Source organism: Podarcis filfolensis, assembly GCF_964270895.1.
Source record: "Podarcis filfolensis genome assembly, chromosome: 12".
Taxonomy (NCBI): Eukaryota; Metazoa; Chordata; class Lepidosauria; order Squamata; family Lacertidae; genus Podarcis; species Podarcis filfolensis.
Window position 1 is genome coordinate 20,863,768 of NC_139614.1, and position 13,633 is coordinate 20,877,400.

Sequence of the window (13,633 nt, forward strand, 5' to 3'; positions counted from 1 at the left end):
CTACCTACCAAGGAATCTGTGTATTTCACCTAAGGTTGGAGAGAGATTTGGGTAACAGCAGCTTCTTCCATTTCCAGAGATGGGAAAAGTTGTGTATTCCACCTTCCCAAAAGGCTTTGGTGTAGCCAAAGACCTGCAAAGCACCTATAGCACATCATTTGAATGTCTGCTACATTCCCCCTTCTTAAGACTATTACAAGATAAAGACTCATGGCTTTGACACCAGCTAATTCCCCCACCCCCCTTCTCTCCCCATTTGCTTGGTTTATCATCTAGCCTGATGAAGCATTCTGGAAAACTCAAAAGCTTGCACACCGTTTTGTTGCATTTACGCTTGTTCCCTTTCCCTGTGAACTCGCTATTTATAACCCCCTCCACCGACTAGATAACTGTGGCAGTGTAGGTATAGTATAGTGGCTAGAGTACTGGACTAGGACTGGGGAGACCCAGATTCAAATCCCTACTCAGCCATGAACTCACTAGGTTACCTTGGGCCAGTCATGCTCTGTTGGCTTAACTTCACATGGTTGTTGTGAGGATAAAAATGGGGAAGGCGAGAACTGTGTGTGCCAACCTTGAGCTGCTTGGAGGAAAGGCAGCATAAAAATGTAAACAAACACACAGTGCATCAGATGAAGTGGACTGCAGACCTTGAAAACTCATGTTACAATAAATGTGTCTTTAAGGTGCCAGAATAACTGTTTTTGCTGCAACAAATTAAGACAGTTACCCTCTGCAAATGACTGTTTCCTGTTTTTTAAAATGCTTCAGAACTAAGGATGTATATTTTTAGTGCACTCGGGACATAGAAGCCAAAGATGTCCCAACACAGAAAGCTTTTAACCTGCACAGTAGAAATGAATGCAGAGTCCACCTGTGAGTCGGACATGTGTGTTACAACCCACATATGTAAAGGTGCAATGCAGGCCAGCAGATAACCTGACACATGGACAAGCTTATGTGGGGCAATGTGGTCCTTTTGTTACCCAGCTCCCAATCTCTATAGGGCTTTCATCATCAAGCCCATTGCTTTGAGTTTAGAAATGGAATGGCAGCCAGTGCAGCTGTTTTAAAACCAGGGAGATAGTTTCCATTGCCTGGTCCCAATTTGTAGCCCAGCAGTTACACCATTTTGGAGTAACAACAGCTTCCAAGCACTCTTCAAAGGTAGTCCTGCCTATAGCAGAGTTGCAGCAATCTGATCTGAAGGTTACCAGATACTTATGACCAGGCTGCTTCTGTCCAGGAGGGGTCGCATTTGGCACACCAGCACCATCTGGTGGAATCTGCTCTATGCTGCGGGTGCCACTTGGGCCTCTAGTATCGTAAGTGAAATATGTTTAACTGTTGTTTGCCCCATAAAACACAGCTACTGTGCTTCCTGCTACTTGCTGGGGACAGTGGTTATGCAAATGTTGCAGGACCCTATTGGATAGTGCCTATGACATCACTGGCAGGCATGTCATTAACCCCTCCTTTGTCCTATTCACACAGTCTTGAACTGCTTGTTTATTTTAACTTCTCCACTTCCTCAAACTCTATGCAGCTGCATATGGTACTAAAAACAGAGCTTCCCTCTTGAGTTAGGCTACCCTGTGTGGTGCAGTTAATTCCACTTTATGAGGGTAGAGGTATTGGGTCACATGGCAAGCAGGTGCTACGAGGAGGACATAGAAGGTTGTGTCTGGCTGGAAGTTGGCAACCCTACAGTGTAAGGATTTTTGTATTTAGAAAACAGGAGCTGAGTCAGTCTTGAGGGTGTTGCTTTTCAATTTCTTGCACTTAAGCAAAAAATGATGGAGATCATGCCACACAGCAGGTTGTCAAATCCTTTATCACACCACCTGAGGCCTCAGAAGACAAGTCTTCTGAGACTTGCTGCCAGAACTATAGCTGATCTTTAGAAATCCGGCAACCATCTCCCACATTTATCACTTTTTATTCTCTTTCCTATATAGATGAGATAAAATTTGTAAGAAATGTTCAAGCAGTTAGTAGAGATAAGCAACAGGAAAATTTATTGAGCTAAGTGATGGCCTAAGCATCTTTTCAGTGCTGAAACACACACTGAGAGGGAGGGAGAGAGAGAGAGAGAGAGAGAGAGAGAGAGAGAATGTGTGTTTGTGTGTATTTAAAGAAAGCCACATCTATACAGATATTCTCCTGGCAATAGCCTAGCCTAGGCCCTGTTTACCTTCCCCATGTTACCTGTGCTCTGGATATTGTATTGCTATCTTTGAAATAGTGTTTGGCTGTCAATGACTATGATAAAAGACATGTGTAAGTTTTACTCAAAGCAGACCCACTGAAATTCATGAGCATGACCAAATTTCAATGGGTCTACTCTGATTAAAATTTAATTGAATACCATCCTCAACAAATGCATTTGGAACAAAAAAAATTTCCTTCCAGTAGCACCTTAGAGACCGACTAAGTTTGCTATTGGTATGAGCTTCCGTGTGAATGCACACTTCTTCAGATACCCCTCCCTACCCTCTCACTTCTGTTTCAGTGTATTACTCAGAAGGGTGGTGGGAATGGGTGATTGGCTGATAGGTGTGGTAAACCTGTTGACGACTGTTAACGACTGCAATTGGTCTTACAGGAAAAAGCAAGGGGTGAGATGGCTAAAAATGTATAATGATAAATGTATAATTTATCATGTATAATGAGATAAGAATCCAATGTCTCTATTCAGACCAGGTCTCTCCATTGTTTTAAGTTTGGTAATAAGTTGCAATTCAGCAACTTCTCTTTCCAGTCTATTTCTGAAATTCTTTTGTAAGAAAACAGCTACTTTGAGATCTTGTATAGAATGTCCTGGGAGATTGAAGTGTTCTCCTACTGGTTTCTCTGTCTTGTGATTCCTGATATCAGATTTCTGTCCATTTATCCTTTGGCGTAGGGTTTGGCCTGTTTTTCCAATATAGAGGGCTGAAGGGCAATGTTGGCATTTGATGGCATACAGAATGTTAGAAGATGAGCAATTAAATAGTCCTGAGATGGTATGTTTGATATTGTTGGGGCCAGTAATGGTGTTGTCCAGGTGTATGTGGCAGCAAAGTTGGCATCTGGGTTTATTGCAAGCTCTGATACCAGTGTCCATGTTAAGTCTGATTGTTGTATTATTGTGGGTGAGGAGTTGTTTAAGATTGGGTGGCTGTCTGTAGGCAATGAAAGGTTTTCCTCCCAGAGCTTGAGAAAGAGAGCTGTCATTGTCTAGGAGAGGTTGTAGATCTCTGATGATGCGTTGAACTGTTTTAACTTTGGGAGCTGTATATGATTACTAGTGGTGTTCTGTTATTTTCTTTTTTGGGTCTGTCTTGCAGCAAGTTCTCTCTGGGTATCAGTCTGGCTCTGTTGATCTGTTGTTTAACTTCATCAGGTGGATATTTTAGTTCTAAAACGGTTTGCTGTAGATCTCTTAGGTCAGAGTCTCTGTCTGTAGAGTTGGAACGGATGCGGCTGTAACGTAGGGCCTGGCTATATACAATGGATTGTTTGGTATGTTTGGGATGGTAGCTAGAAGCATGTAGAGGAAGGCACGCTTAGCAAATCCACACCGTGATCAACTCCCGCCCGGGAACCAATGTCCCCCCTGTGGAAGGACATGCAGGACCAGAATTGGCCTCCACAGTCACTTACGGACTCATGGTTAAAACCGTGTTTATGGAAGACAATCTTACTCGGCTACGAGTGATCGCCAAAGAAGAAGAAGAAAAACAAGATACAGACTCATGGCTTTGCCACCAGCTAACTCCCCCACCCCACCCCTTCTCTCTCCATTTGCTTGGTTTATCATCTAGCCTGATGAAGCATTCTGGAGAACTCAAAAGCTTGTTCCCTTTCCCTGTGAACTTGCTATTTATAACTCCCTCCACCAACTACGTAACTGTGGCAGGGTAGTGTAGTGGCTATATGATCTGAATATACAGATATACATCTGTTTCATCTGAGCTATAACAGAAAAAGATAATTTGCCTAATTTAGCAGGTTTTGGTCGTTCCTATTGTTAAATAATTAGGGGTCAGAATCTCTTACTGCAAATCATCCAGCAACCTAGGAGATCAAGATCTGTCCTCTGCTGTCCTAGTCAAAGCACCAAGAACAGTGTAGTGAGTGCTGTAATTGAGAGACACATTCCTACAGGAAATGGAAGGGATAGGGATGGGATTATAGAGATAATCCCTGGAAGAACAAAGGCTCTGAACATCAGGGAGGAAGGTGAATGCTCCATAATGACTATGTGGCGAGGCCCCGCAGGACAACCAGCCCAGATCTGACGAAGAGGACAAATGGAGGTCACTCTCCCAGCCACTCCTCGGTTTAAATGGCATGTGGCCACGCCCCCCAGCTAACCCAATGGTCAGCAGGGGGCGTGATGCGGCTGGGTGTCCTATTGACATGGGCAGCATCCCCCTGCCCACCCCTGGGTCACTGGGAGGTCTCGGAACTCCTCCCACAATGCAGCCCCCTGGAAAAGGGGAGCTGTCCTCCCAAAACCTTTCTGAAAAGACTGCCACAGGGCAAGGAACTGTATGGTAAAGACTCACATTAGGGTGATATGCTGGGAAGATCTAATCTTTGGAACATTTATCATAAATGACAGTTGGGCTAATGTTTTTGAGTGTTTGTTGTTGCTTCTAGTTGGGAGGAAAAGGGAGATGCAGTGATTGCTGGCATTTAGAGACACTTCATTAATTTAGAGGTTATCTCTAGCGAAAGAGCCAGTCGCAAGAGGAGCTCCAGTGTAAATTGTTTGTATATCTATTGGGCAATGAAATATTATATTAACTTCTTCATGTGAGTAAACCCCTAAGCAGAACATTTCAGCACAGGCAGGAATTATTGTGTTTTCTACATATACGACCACATTTGCAGGTCCACCCGCCCATGTGGCAAGGTAAGGAGAGTAAAGTCCCAGCCTATAGCACAGCATCTTGGAGCCTTAAGTGTGTAAATACTTCCCCAGTTATTTTACTCATATTAGTCTAATTGAAATCAATTAGGTGAATCACTACAAGAAAAACAGCTCCTACAGCTATCTATCCGCTGGATTAAGCTCTCAGGTACATTCTAATAAAAGCCACTGACTATATGAGTCACCAGTAGGAGCACTAAAAGGTTTGATATGGAAAATGATAAGAAGGTGGGGTAGAGTAGTCTGCCTCTCCTGGAAATACCTGAATACATGGCAGGGTAGAAATTCATTCATAGAGCCAGTTAGAACCTGCCATAAGCAGAGAATTTCTCCAGCCTTTCTACTGCAGTTAGGAAGTTTTCAGGCATGTCTTATTTGCTCTTTCACTATTACAGGTGGGGAACCTCTGGTCCGTTGGCCAGATTTGACATGTCAGGCTTCTTCATTTGACCCACAAGGCTGCTTTCCCCAAAGCATGCCTACCTGCTTAACACCCAATTTTATAGAGTTCTAAAAAATCTACTACAGATGTAAAAGGCCCCTTGCTGGAGATGTTCACCTGAAGAAGCTAGCATTTCTGAACCATTCACATAGCAGATGAGAGATACGGGAAATCTAAATTTCCGAGCAAAAGGTGCCCATGGCTGAAGGCAGCTGAACCTTCCCTTACCTTACCTTGCCACTCTGTCCTTTACTTCCCAATTTGGCTCCCAATATTGCAGCCAGGCTAGGGGTTGATAGTTGCACAGAAGAGGGACTTTTAACCAGTGCAGACAGCACCATCTGTCTATTAGGGATACTGAAATCTCATCCTTGTTTGCATGTGGTCCCCCTAGGGAGCATCCTCAGAGCAGGAGCCCTGACTCTCTCCACCTATGAACTGGAGCTAGACAGGCAACAGTTTTCAGATGAGGGGAGGCTTTGTCAACTCTAGTTTCTTTTAATGGGGGAGCTGGGTGTGTGCGCAGTCTTCTGGAGACCATAGCAGTGCGGCCAACCTGATATCAACCAACATCAAGCTGTATATAAAGCAACCCTTTACATCTTAAATGATGTTCTGGATAGAGAGGAGGATGTTACAGCACCACCAATGGAGGGGCAAGAAGCAGCTGTGTTGCCACCAATGGGGGGAAGAGCAGTGACAAGGACGTAATGTTTCGAAATCAACAGCTGCCTATGCCCCATGATGCCGCTGGGTCTTTAATCTTTATTTTATGATTTGTTTCTTCCATTCTATGCCCTTTGGACCCTGCAAACTCATTTATAGAAAATCAGTACGATCAAAATGAAAAAACAAACATTAGGAGCAAATAAAGCAAAGCACATGCAGGATTCTGGCCAAATCACACCCATTCCATTTGGCTGGGAAGCTTAGCTTACTGATGAATGCCACTTTACATTATTTCAGTGTAATAGCAGGGAAAGGGGAGAATGCAAGAATTAACTGGGAGTGAGAAAGCCCACAGGGAGATAAATTCACCAAATGAAATGTGGTTTTTGTACCCACATTGGTCACTGTTGTGTACAGTGTTGAGAACAAGTGCCTTGCTTTTTCTTTTACCAAGGCTGTGTCAAGGCATTGCTTTGTCTCTTGACTGTGTTGGAAATGAAGCCATTGGACTGGAAGTCACTGAATATGGCTTTTCCTAATTTTTCTTCTCACAGAATATCAAATCTTGATGTTTTGAGTCAGAAGTATGTCAAACTCTAGGAAAGGATAGAGGGGGTTGACTGGCCAAGAACTGAACTAACTTTTGAATGGAGGCCTAGGTACATTGTTTCCAGCATCTGTGTGGCCAACATTACAATAACCTACATTATTTATTATTTAATCAATCAACCAACCTGTATACTGTATACTGAACACACACTGTTCCCAGTGATGCATTTATAATCTGTGTTCACGTTATCCAAAATACATGCCACCTGTACTGTGTTATACTACTGTCTGATGTATTGTTTCTCAACCCAGCCTCCCACTGATTAGAGTCCTTAAGCCTTTCCTAATTCATGTCTAGCCAAGGTGTGAACACCTTTGCATAGGGTAAATACATCCCCGTCTATGACCCCTGGTGTGTATACAACAGAAATGAACTGATGCCCTGCTGATGTGAACAGCTGTTGGGGGGGTCAGCTGTGAAAGGGGGGGCAAATTCACTGCACTGGTAACATGAACATCCCTCTTTAGACAAAATACAGGTCACATAGAAATGATAATTCTAGGCTTGATCAGGACTGCGGGGTCATGACAAGGAACTTTTAGAAGATGGGGGGACATAGTAACAGCTATCCAGTAAATAACTTATGTTTCAGCATAATGGAAATGTTGATTACCATGCCAATGATAGACATCAGGTGCATTACTCACTGTTGCCACCAATTGTGTTAACTTGATACATCCCACAGAAAGACAATTCCTAATTTCAGAGGGCAGTGTGCAATGTGAAGGGGGAGTCTATGTTTCTGCATTCTTTAAGATTAGATAAAAACAGCTTTGTTTCACTATTCTGCAGCACCCCTCTTAAATTATTATTTAAAGCAGAGATGTGACATATACAAACCTAACATATCAAGTACCCACATTCTGAGATGTAAGATTAAGTGGAATGCAGATTCCTATCTCAAATTATAGTTTTGAAAAATAAACCTCATCATGGGAATTTGCTTCTGCCTAGCTCTTTAATTTGCTTGCTTTCTGCTGAAATATGCAAACTGGGCATGGGAATTGTTCATGAAACTGATCTAGTGTTCCATGCGGGATCTTTTATCATTGGACAGTAGAACTACAATCTCTCAACCACCCCAAGTAAATCCTAAAGAGGTTAAAAGTGCAGAGGCTATTGGGGAAGGATCATAGCTCAGTGGTTGTGCATTGGCTTTGCATGAAGAAAATCTCAGTTCCAAACCTGGCATTCAGAAGATATCAGCTTCAATCCCTGGCATTCTAGGTGGGGCTGAAATCCTGAAGAGCAACTGCCAGTCAGTGTAGGCAATACTGTGCTAGATAGACCAATGGTCCGATTAGGTATAAGGCAGCTTCCTGTGTTCATATACATGTGAATCGAATTGTTTAGTACCTGTTAGAGTCTTGCCATGTTCATGCTTATACAGCCCTATGTCTAGGGGGTGTAGGGCTGGGGCAAATAACACTATGTAACCTCTTCCATTGTTCCCACATCCTCCTATCTGCACTGTTCTTCCTTTTCTTCATGGCGATGGTAGTGGCGGTGGCAGTTCCTTCCCACCTACTATTCATTGCTTGAGCAACAATCTTGCTGGTGGGGCCCTCTATTTCCACATCTTCCCTCCCAGAGAGTACTGGGGGTAAATAACTACCCCCCAACTCCCATATCAACTTGAGTCAAATGACTTCCCCCAAAGAATCCTTGGAACTGCCGTTTGTTAAGTGTACTGGAAATCGTACCTCTGTGAGGGGTAAGCTATTTCCTAGGATACTCTGGGGTAAGTAATGTGCTTTAAATATATGCTGTGTGTGAAGCACTGAGAGAGAGAAAACTGACAACTGAATATGAGGGAACGATAGAATTTAGAAGGTGAAACAGGAGGACACACACACACACACTAGGGGGAACCATTGCCTGGATGTCACTTCCTGGTTCATACTGAATAACTACGTTCCAAGGGACAGAAATGAGAGCCACCCACACATATCAATGGAGAAACCCAATATTTTAATGCAGCTGGAGGTGGACACCCTTGTGCCCAACTCCCTCTCCCCCTGAGGCTTCCAACTTTTTCTAACTCTGTTTTCATTTTAAATCATACTAAATAAATATTGCTAATCCAAATTCCAGACAACGCAGCTAACTGTCCTCAAGTAGCAGGTTGGAAGGGGCTGTTGCTTGGATAGACTTGGAAGCTGCTTAGAAGTAGTTTATGATGGTCCTGCAGTGTCAGGGAACTGTCATCGGAAGAACCGGTGGTGCAAGGGCTCCCAGAGGTTGGGAGAGACTTATCAGCGGAGGAGGGAACCAGCAGGGGGAGAGAAAGAGCTCCAAGGGAAAGTGAGTCGGAAGGATGGCTCAGAGACAATTCCAGCGAGAACAGTGGGGAGGTTTCAGGACCTCCTATAGGGACACCCACTCCTCGCCGGAAACTGTCACGCAGAGAGTCCAGAAGGCGTGTTTCCGTTAAGGAGCTTTTATGCTGGAAGAAATTCCGTAAACGCCCACTGTCGGATTCTGCCAGCGACTGACGGAGCCATGCTTAAGGAGCTCCGTTACAGACAGTGGTTTGTGGACTTAGCCAAACACTGAGGGACTAGGAACTTCACGCACAAGCAGCTCATCATCCCATCACATGCAGTATAGTTCATAAAGGCTTGCAAGAACCCTGCCATGTTGTCCAGAGGTATTGGACCCTATTTATTGCAGGTTGGGCTGAAGTTAAGAGAAGTTGGGTTTGCAACAACCCTGCAGGGTTATCTACTGTGTTTATCCCCACCACTGTAGGTTGGGCTGAGACAGTAGTATACAACAACCCTGCAATGTCTTCTTCTATACTTTACCTCATGTAGGAGTGCTGTGTTGAGTGTAGCTTACAGATGCCCAGCAACATGGTCCACTTAAATTGCTACTTCAGACACACTTCCTGGCCAAATCAAGCACTTAATTGCATGGGATAGACTCTTGAGCAGAGACTCCTTCCTCTGATGCTAAATTTTGTTTTCTCAACATCCTCATCCAAAGGCTGAGTTAACCGATACAGACATGCTCTACTGCTCAGTTCTGCTCAGGTAATGGACACAGTCCTGCTCTACTCATATCTGCAATGGTGGTATCTAAAACTCTTGCTTATGTGACCTGGAGGCAACCTCAGCAGCCTCCTTTGGATTATGTCCATACCTTTTATGGCAAATGGAATCAGAATCACTGCACAAATAAAGGTCATAAAGATCAGTGGCAAACCTTCTAAATTAGCTGGAGATCAAAGTAATGAGCTCATAAATGATGTCGTAAGTCCAGAGCTACAAATATGCTATAAACATAACACGCTCACACTCACAATGCACTCTAGTCTGAGCACACTTCATGCCTATAACGCACTGTACATAGTAAGAAAGCACATTCACACAGAGCTAACGGCAACCTGTTGCTCAAAGTGACATAAAATCTGTCCCAATCTGAATGTTTAAAGTATTAAAACTTTATACTTCTTACATGCATGCTATATAATGTCAACTACACAGATCTTTTTTTTTTTAATCAAGAAAGGTAAAAGTAAAGATAAAAGGACCCCTGGACAGTTAAGTCCAGTCAAAGGCGACTATGGGGTGCGATGCTCATATCGCTTTTAGGCCAAGAGAGCCGGTGTTTGTCCACAGACAGTATTCTGGGTCTTATGGCCAGCATGACTAAACCACTTCTGGCACAACGGAACACCGTGACGGAAACCAGAGCACACAGAAACGTCATTTACCTTCCCACCACAGCAGTACTGTACCTATTTATCTATTTGCACTGACATACTTTCAAACTGCTAGGCTAGTAGGAACTGGGAAAGAGCAACGGGAGCTCACCCCATCACACGGATTTGAACCACTGACAGGCAACCCCAAGAGGCTCAGTGGTTTAGACCACAGCACCACCCGCATCACTTTTAGGAATCAAGAAAACAGAGTTGTCAAATCTGGTGGATGACATCATTTGCGCATTACTTCAGGAGAGGGAAGACTTCAAGCTTTTCAGATCAAATTTGTGGGTTTTTTTCTATAACGCCAAGATCTACTAGAGCCATGGACAAAAGACATGCAGTTAGAATTAAAGAATACAGTGTCTCTGAGCCTAGGAATTTGTTGTTGGTACCATAAATGAATTGAACACAGAGTATTTTCACATTAAAGTCCACTTCTCATGAATTTTCTCCATTTCAGCTTCCCAATTTGGATAGGAAATTTTTGTTGTCACTACCATCAAGTAAGGAGGAGCCAGAAACACTTGCTGTGTACTGCACATCACTCATGGCTACACCAGTAGATCTTGATCTATTTTCTCCCACACATCCCTGCTCTACACAACAGGTGAACTTGTAAACACGGATGGTATGAAAGCAGATTAAAACAACAACCTTGAACTTACTGCAGAAACAGCCTGGCAATTACTCATTTTCCCCATCCCATGACCTTTTTCCTTCATGCATCCAGCTGCAGAAAGGATAAAATGTTAAGAGCCCTGAAAGATACCCAACACCATCCACTGTATCATTCTGACACTGAAGTGATCCTCTCGAGACCAATTATTCTGTCATCAGAGCCAGTTGCATAGAACAGAACAGCAAGCTGAGTTGGTCCAATGAGTTCAGCCCCTTATTTTGCAGCCCTCAGTGTGCTATTGGCAATGGATCAGTAATACATGTTAAAGACCGGTAACAGTCGTGGGGGAGCTGAAGAGTTAAATTCCAGGAAATGGTTTTTTGTTTTCATCACAGTAGCTGAAGACTGGCATGTTTTATGGGGAAGGAGTCTCTTAACATTCTGCTTAAAATAGAAACCATTTCAACGAGGGGGTTTAGCTCTTTAGTTACTATTTCCGCTTATGAATCTATTTTGAGGAACCCAGTAATCTGAAACTCCATGTGGGGGAATGCACTGATATAAGAGAAGGCAGCAAGGCTGGGGGTTAAATGAGTTTTAGATCATGCTAGTAGAGGCAGCAACTGCTTCATTTCTTCCCTTGCTAGCCCCTGAGAGGGGCACCTGCTCAAAAAAGGGGGCGACTCCTTGTGCAGTTTTTCAAGGAGAATTTCTTTTGATGGAGTAAAAAAAGCCTGTCTGCTGCTTGCTGGCTCTGGCTGTGTTACAGGGCCCAAGGTCAGGGCAGCTAGTAAGGAACTGAAAGAGGCCTCTGGTTGATTTGAACAGTCCAAAACAGGAATTGGAAAGAAAACTGTGCTGAGCTGGAGCCCAGCATTAGAAAACAGATCTCGCAGAGCTTTCAGCTAGAAAAATGGATGCACCTGGGGTTAGTTAACCAGGTAGAAAGAAAGAGTGCCTCTCAGCAAGGTGAACTCCATGTGGTAGCTTGAATTATGTAGGGCAGACGTTGGATTAGTGAGATCACCTTTATAAAGAAAACACCACCCTAAAACTCTATAAACTCCATGAGCTGAGGGGGAAGGAAATGACTGCCCATGGGGGGGGGGGGAGGACACATGATTAAAATTAAAATCTTGAGCAAGAGCAGAGCTGAAGAATTTGTATTCAATATCAGTACAGGTTTCTTTCTACACTGAAATCCATGCCTGGGAAAGTGCATCCCTGCAAGGGAAAGTGTGGTGTAGTGGTTAAGAGCGGTAGACTCATAATCTGGTGAACCAGGTTTGTGTCTCTGCTCCTCCACATGCAGCTGCTGGGTGACCTTGGGCCAGTCACACTTCTCTGAAGTCTCTCAGCCTCACTCACCTCACAGAGTGTTTGTTGTGGGGGAGGAAGGCAAAGAAGACTGTTAGCTGCTTTGAGACTCCTTAGGGTAGTGATAAAGCGGGATATCAAATCCAAACGCTTCTTCTTCATTTTAGCAGCCTAATATAAAGTACGAGGAGAAAAAAGCCTTGGTGGCAATAATGTTAAAGACCTGGGAGTTAAAATTCTTGCTTATAACCAGCGCTTTTTTCGGGGGGGGGGTGCAGGGGTACGCATACTGCTAAACATTTTGTGAATCTAAGTTTGGCCTCATTGAGGGGCAGTATTTCAATATGTGTAGGAAAATGAGAGTACCCCTAAGCATTATTAAAGAAAAAAAGCACTGTTCCTAGCTAAGGGAGGAAGACAGCCTCAAGACATATCACCTCTTTTAGATCTGTAACTGGTTAAGAAACAGCGAGAACACAGAAGGAATAATAGACCATTCTCCCAATGGAGGGATGTAGAAAATGGAGACAGTCCCCAAAGATTGTTATCGGGACCTGTGCTTTTTAACATGTTCATGAATTAACTAGAGTTAGGAGTAAGCAGTGAGGTAACCGAGTTTGCTGATGATACCAATTGTTCATGATGGTTAAAACCAAAATGGATTGTGAAGAGCTCCCAAAGGATCTCTGAAGAACTGAGCAGTAAAATGGCAAATGCAATTCAATGTAAGCAAGTGCAAAGTGATGCTAATTAGAGCAAAAACCCTACTTAATTACACATATATACTAATGAGGTCTGAACTGGTGGGGACTGATCAGAAATGAGATCTTGAGGTTGTAGTGGATAGCTTGATGAAGATGTTGACCTAGCACTCAGCAGTTGTGAAAAAGGCAAATGCCATACTACAGATCAATAGGAAAGAGGATGAAAATAAAATTGCCAACATCACAATGGTGGTGCAACTGTTTCTGAAATCGTGTATACAGTTCTGGTCACTTCATTTCAAAAACTATATTGCAGAGGTTCAGGAAAGGGCCACACCAAAATGATTAAGTGGATGGAGCAACTCCTGTATGAGGAAAGGTTACAACATTTCGGCCTTTTTAGTTTAGATAAACGGCATGTAAAAGGAGACATTATAGAGGTGTATGAAATTATGCATGCTGTGGAGAATGTGGCTAGAGAAATATTATTATCCCTCTTACATAATATTAGAACTTGGGGACATTCAATGAAGCTGAATGTTGTGAAATTCGGGACAGATAAAATAAAGTACTTCTTTACACAGTGCAGAGATAAAATATAAAATTCATTCCTATAAGCCTTACTTTACCTGGTACCTG

The 13,633-nt window shown here is 43.3% G+C and overlaps 1 protein-coding gene across 4 annotated transcripts in view; it reads right to left on the reverse strand.

The window, feature by feature from the left end:
- Positions 1 to 13,633, reverse strand: part of PLCL2 (phospholipase C like 2) — a 134,711-nt gene that overhangs the window by 103,025 nt on the left and 18,053 nt on the right. The window lies entirely within an intron of this gene.